The sequence below is a fragment of the Bubalus bubalis genome, chromosome 11 (genome assembly GCF_019923935.1).
Source record: "Bubalus bubalis isolate 160015118507 breed Murrah chromosome 11, NDDB_SH_1, whole genome shotgun sequence".
Taxonomy (NCBI): Eukaryota; Metazoa; Chordata; class Mammalia; order Artiodactyla; family Bovidae; genus Bubalus; species Bubalus bubalis.
The window spans coordinates 35,037,204-35,043,649 of record NC_059167.1 but is presented as its reverse complement, the minus strand read 5'-3'; the positions used below and the strand labels follow the sequence as shown (position 1 = coordinate 35,043,649).

The 6,446-nt window shown below is 42.2% G+C and overlaps 1 long non-coding RNA gene across 3 annotated transcripts; it reads right to left on the bottom strand.

The window, feature by feature from the left end:
• Window positions 1-62: 62 nt before the first annotated feature.
• LOC123328022 lies at window positions 63-2,167 on the bottom strand. Of its 3 annotated transcripts, none has more exons than XR_006542725.2 (3): window positions 2,037-2,167; window positions 1,165-1,361; window positions 63-799 (listed from the first exon to the last, which is right to left on the bottom strand). It is a non-coding gene; the product is annotated as an uncharacterized LOC123328022 (long non-coding RNA). The 3 variants fall into 3 exon arrangements; XR_006542724.2 differs by lacking the exon at window positions 2,037-2,167 and adding an exon at window positions 1,820-1,963; XR_006639763.1 differs by lacking the exon at window positions 2,037-2,167 and adding an exon at window positions 1,681-1,791.
• Window positions 2,168-6,446: the final 4,279 nt, after the last annotated feature.

The window sequence follows — 6,446 nt, the reverse complement described above, 5'->3', positions numbered from 1 at the left end:
CCCACAGTCAAGAAAAGCTTTGAAAATCAGAGGGTTCAGAGATCAGAGAAGGGAACTTTGAATTGTGTCCCAGTTTCAACTTCCATTTAATTCAACAAATAGTTTTTGACAGTCAGCTATATGTCAGAACTTTTACAGGCATGTGGGATTTGTCAGTAGAGAAAACAAAGATTCCTACCCTTTGGAAGTTTACATTCCACAGCAAGAGATAAGTGACAAACAATAAATGTAATAAATAAAGAGCTTTTACAGTATACCAGAAGATAAGTACTTTAGAAACCAAGAAAGGTAAGTGTAGTCGCAGTATTATCCTTTCTTGACTTTCCTTTTGTAACCAGTGGTTACTTCCAAATGGAGTCTTTCAGGAAGCTTCAACACTTAAGACATGGAATTTGGAGTGGGACCCGGTACAGTGTGCAAATTTATGCAGGGCACATCCAGAACGTTCAAAAAAATGTCGATCACTTCAAGGTAGAGGCTTGTCTTCAGTCAGTTCAGTTCAGTTGCTCAGTTGTGTCCGACTCTTTGCGACATGGACTGCAGCATGCCAGGCTTGTCTTCAGAAATCTCCCCAAACATATTTGCGGAAGCTTGGTCCGCCATTGCCTGCAAAGCTGGGTCTTAGCCACTGTACCAACACACCCCCTCCTAGGACATGGGAGAACTGAGGGTGATGGTGATGGGTAACCACAATTGTCATGTGAGTCAGGGCTGTTTTAGAGACAGACTTCCAAATTTTCCTCATTCTTCTAGCTTTCTGAGTTAGGAGCTATCTGCAAAGAGTTTTCTGTCTTGTGAACTGCAGGGAAGTAAACATGAAAATGAGAAAAGGAGATGGAGATTTTTTAAACTGATAGTTCCTAAGACTGGTATTGCAAACACTTATTTGAAGAACATAAAACTCAAATTTGAAAAAGAGTCTTAAATTCTAATATTGAATTTGCACTTCAAATCTCAGATGCATTGCCCCTGGGGATGCCTCACAGAATCCTACTGAAAAATATTGAAGATTTAAATAAAATAAATGGTTTATAATGGTGGGTTGGTGAGGGATTAGGGTGGGGAGATTCTTAGCAGACCTCCAGGCACAGAAAGGTCATTGTTCTGAAGGCCCCTCCCCAGCCTGCCTGTCCTGTTGCGGCTCCTGCCGCAGAGCTACCTCACCAGTCGCTGAGTGCAGGGAACGATGGGAGTGACGTGGTGCCCGTCTTGTGGATGGTGAGGAAGATCCAGATCCTGCAGAAGAGGAATGATGGAGATGCTTGGGGGCGAAGTAGGAAGAAATGGAGGTCTCACTGTGGTGATAGTGATAGGAACCAGAGACAGGAGCCATGCATCTCATTTCTGTTAACCTGTTGATCCTTCAAAAAAGAGAAAACCATGGATGTCTGAAAAGTTAGAAGTGGATCTTTCCTGAACAGAAAGAATAAAAACAGAACTGTAACATCCAGCAAAAAAAGGTCAACAATGTGGATGAGAGCGTGTCCGAGCCTAGCATGGCACAGATCGTTAGTAGCTTGTGTCCAGCACTAAGAAGGTCTGGCTGCTGAGGACAAAAGCCTGGTCTTGAGAGAGAGGTGAAAAAGCATGGGGTCAGGGTCACAAAAGAGTCAGACATGACTTAGCCATTAAACGACCACCAAACAGGAAAGTCAGAGCCCTTTCTGCCATAGCTGGCACCTTCAGTCAGGGACGCTGAGCAAGAAAAGTCTGAAGTCAGAGTCTTAGAAAGCCAGGTCCCAGGGCCCGAAAACCAGCAGGCCCAGGAGCTTCTCACCGGAACCGCACCCAGTATTCATCATGGAGGGTTTTCACTCACTCAAGTAGATGGAAAAGAATCCAGGCCCCTCCTCAATGTAACTACATCTACAGGACAGAGGGTTTAAGTGATGGGAAGGGTTGAGGTAGTCAGCCAGGCCCCAGGCTTGTCCGATTGAGAGATTTGTTCTCAGCAGCTGCTCTGGTTTAGGTTTCTAGGAGAAGTCTTTGTTTTTGATTAATGAAAAGGGAAACTCCTGGTCAAAAGAGTCTCGAACCTCGTGTAGCAAGTCCCATTCTCCATCAGGGTTCTATGGGCGGTCACTGTTCCAAGGAGATGAAACAGCAAGCAGAGTTTTGGCCCCATCCTCCTGCAGCAGGAGTGGTGACAGCTGGGAGGAGGGCCATGGTGCTGGTAGGCTGAATGGTAGCCTGACACAAAACTTTAAAGACAGTGGCCAGCTTTGGCTTGCGGCCTAGGGCAGAAAATTTGGACAGTGAGGCAGCCCAACCTGGCCACAAATGCTGGCTCTTTCGTTTCCTTGCTTTTCATTCCCACTTTTTTGTTTTCTTGTTGAAAGTATTTCGATTACCACTGAGGAGTTAGGAAGTTAAAGTTTTACCCAGTGGAAAACACTGTTAAAATTTGGTGTTTATCTTTTCCTATGGCAATGTCAGTTACTATGACTCCAGCTGTCTGTACGGATTATGTAGATCATGATTTTGAGCTTTTACACACAAATGGAAGCTTTCTGTGAAGAATGCCTGAAATTCTCTTTTGCTGTGTGTGTATCCCTCCATGCCCCTACGTATAGAAATATCTCCTTTGGAAAACTGTGTTGTGTTCCATGCTGAGTGCAGATCATAATACATTTGGTAAGATCTCTACTAATGGTTATTTTAGTATTTCCTTTTTCTCTCTTTTTGCTGTTAAACACCATGCTGCAAAAAATCCTTCTCTCTCTCTCTGTATATATGTATCTACATCTGCTGAGTATTTCTATAAGATACATTCCTAGAAGTAGACTTGCTGTGTTAATGATTACGCACACTTAAAATGATGATTATATTGGCAGATTTCTCTGAGTGAAAGTTGGACCAATTGGTATGGCCACTAATAAAGAACAAGTGGCCTTTGCCATCCACCTTCCCCTGTATTTTACTGTAGCTATTCACGCTATGTGGCAAATATGCAGCCCACACTTAGTGCTGATTAGATATGAGCGCTCTATGTGCTCGTTACCCTTGTCACAGGAACTTCCTGTCACTCCAGCTCACTGTTGCAACAGCTTCAGATCCACAACCATCCAGAACATTCTGCCTCAATGGTAACCATTATGTGCAAAGCCTGAGGCTGCACTTGTTCGCAGGACAGCTGCTATTGCATAATTTTACACCCCAATTTTATGCCAGAGAAACTATAGGCAATATAACTTTTCTTCTTTATCTACGGTAATGCCTGATAACTATCTTGGAAACTTTTTCTTTTCTTGTTTGTCTCCAGGTGTGGCCAACATTGCAAGATCCTCTTTATAATGCAACACTTAACATTTACATTTTTCTTGGACAAGACAGAAGGCTAGTGATCCGAGGCAAGAGTTTGCTAGCTCAGATCTCTCTGAGTTGCCCTCAGGAATGGGGCAAGGGTTTAAGGAGAGGTTGCAAGTGCCTACCATTTCTCTTTCATAATGAAGAAAGTTACAGGGGCCTCTCTCCCATCCCCAGGAATGAAAAGAAGACTAGCTGGACCTTTTCCATCTAAATGGATAAAGGAGAGTCCAGTGCCCCTCCCCCATCTCCTCTTCAACATATGCAGCATTCTTTTATCTATGATGTATTGGTTTACAATTAAGATTTACTTTTTCAGAAAATGTTCCAATGATTTAAGTTTTTTAAAAAAATGATTGGTGAAACATGAAAAAGAAGCCAGCCTTCAGCCTTGCTCCCTGTTTCAGCTCTAGCCCATCTTAGGTCTGGTCCGACATAACATTGGGAGCTTTGACTCCACCAGCTACTCTTCTCTGGAAATTATCTTCAGTGCTCACTACAGTAAACTGACCATCGACCTGCCCTTCAGCCTTTCAGTGTTGCTCTCAGAAACTCCTGTGGAGGCCTACTGGCCTACTCCTATGTATCTGGAAGGTTCTCCTCCCCTGTTTGGCACCTCACTTCTCTGTCCAGCCTCCCTCTTTACTCTTAGCATGTCATGTCATTGTATGGCTTACTTAAATCCTGTCTTGGCAATTGATGCTACCACTAATTCTTCCCCTCTTTGGATCCTAGTTTGTGTCCCCAGAGTTCTGGGAGTTGCTCTGGGCCTTGAACCAGTCCAGTCTGTTGGCCCCATAGCCAGCTCACCTCTTTAACTTAACTGACATTTGAAGAATTCCATTCTCCCTAGAAGTAGAGAAATGAATGAGCTTCCAGAGAACAAACTTCAGGTTCTGTATTTAATCCAGCCACAGACTAATTTAGCTAGCATAGCTTAAAAGGTATTCATACCCAGTCTCTAATTCAGGAAGGGCTTACATACACACACACACACACACACACACACACACACACACATATATATATATAAAAATCTAAAGTGCTATGGTGGGTCACCAACAATTTCACTGAGAGTCTCAAGTTCTTAAAGTCAATGAGAACAGTATTTGTTTTTGTTTTTGGTAAATATTTAAAATGATTTCTGAGTGTGGAACAGACCAGCTACTTATAGTTACTTGGTTTTAAAATATTCAATTTGTTAAATTTGCAAAGTTAAAACAGATATCCACCCCCCCCTCAGGACTTTTGAGTTCAGCTTACAAATCTTGTTATCTTGTTTTTAAATTTGGTAATAATAACCACTTTCATTTTTTCTTTGATTAATGTTTGAAGAGCTCAAATTATACAAATTAAACTGCTTTACACAATTGATGCCATATACAAGTTCAGTTAATTAAATTATCTTAAACATGTAAACTCATTTGTACATTTTCTATGTTTGATTGTATTGGAAGCAGGATCTTTTAATGTATATACTAACAAACAGGAGCTTTCCAAGAATTTGAATACTTCTGGCAAATCTAATTGCCAAATTCTCTTAAATTTTCAATACTATTCACAAGCTTAATTTTCTTTTATGTTTAAACTTAAAATCACAAGCCTAAAATGTCAAGAACCTTTCAAACATTGCATGTTAAGTTACAGCACAGAGATTATTCCTAAACCAAATGATAGGTTTGATTTATCATTTTAATTTAATTTTAAACCCTGCTGGAGCATGTTTTCATTTCAGGCAGGCTGAGGTTACCAAGGCACTTGTGAATTTGCATAAATTTATAGCTGAAGGAATTTGTGGGCTACATGTGTCCAGGATGATTCTATTCAAGCCATGGATGACATGTTGGACCCACTTTATAGCTGTTGTATCAACAAAGGACTCAAAGTCCACACCTCTTACATGAGGATTTCCCTTGTGGCTCAGCTGGTAAAGAATCCACCTGCAATGTGGGTAGACCTGGGTTCAGTTCATGGATTGGGAAGATCCCCTGGAGAAGGGAAAGGCTACCCACTCCAGTATTCTGGCCTGGAAAATTCCATGGACTGTATAGTCCATGGGATCACAAAAAGTTGGACACGACTGAGTGACTTTCACTTTCACTTACACTAAATTGGTTTCAAAACCAGCCTTCCATGGGCTCACGTTATACTCTTACCTAGTTCAGTCATAACCTCTTTGAACTTTTATCATCTAATTTAAATAGATGTTTTCTATACCTGACTTATTCCCTGGTGGCTCAGAGGTTAAAGCATCTGCCTGCAATGCAGGAGACGTGGGTTCGATCCCTGGGTTGGGAAGATCCCCTGGAGAAGAAAATGGCAACCCATTCCAGTATTCTTGCCTGGAGAATCCCATGGACGGAGGAGCCTGGCGGGCTACAGTCCGTGGGGTCGCAAAGAGTCGGACACGACTGAGCGACTTCACTTCACTTCACTTCATACCTGGTCTCAGATTGCAATTAATTCTCTTGACTGTTGGATTGGATTCTGCATTCCTTCATATTGGATTTGCTTTGAATTCCTTCAGTACTTTTGCCTGACTCTCTGGTTACAGCAGGTAAATGGCATTTAGCTTGACTTGCAGGGGCTTGCACACCCTGGCATCTCTTCACCTCTCCAAGCTCCTTCCATACCACTCACTTCACTGGCACCACACAGACATATCAGCCTTCTTTTAGATTCTCGAATAGCCTCATTCAGTATCTTCACATATGTTGGCACCTCTACCTAGAGAAATTTCTATACCCTCTTCCCTTGTCTAACTCTTCCCATCCTCCCCTTCTCAGCTTCAACATGTCTTCCTTGGAAAAACCATCCTTGCCAAGACTAGGTCCTCCTTACTCCTCATTCCTAGCATCTAGTCTCAGGATAGCTTTGACTGAATCTTACCTGATGACCAAATCTGCCAAGCTTTGAAAATAGTTATTCACATGAGCGTTTCTCTGATGGCTGGCTCTCCCAGTAGACTCTAAGAACCAGGAGGGCTGTTTGGTTCATCACTGACACCCAATAAAGTGCTTGGTACATAGTTAGCTCTTAATAAGTCAATAGTTTAATGAATGGCTGAGCCTAGGAATGAATGACTGAATTAATGAATGAGCTTTGGGGGAAAAAAACAAGGATGCTAATATTTGTCAGAC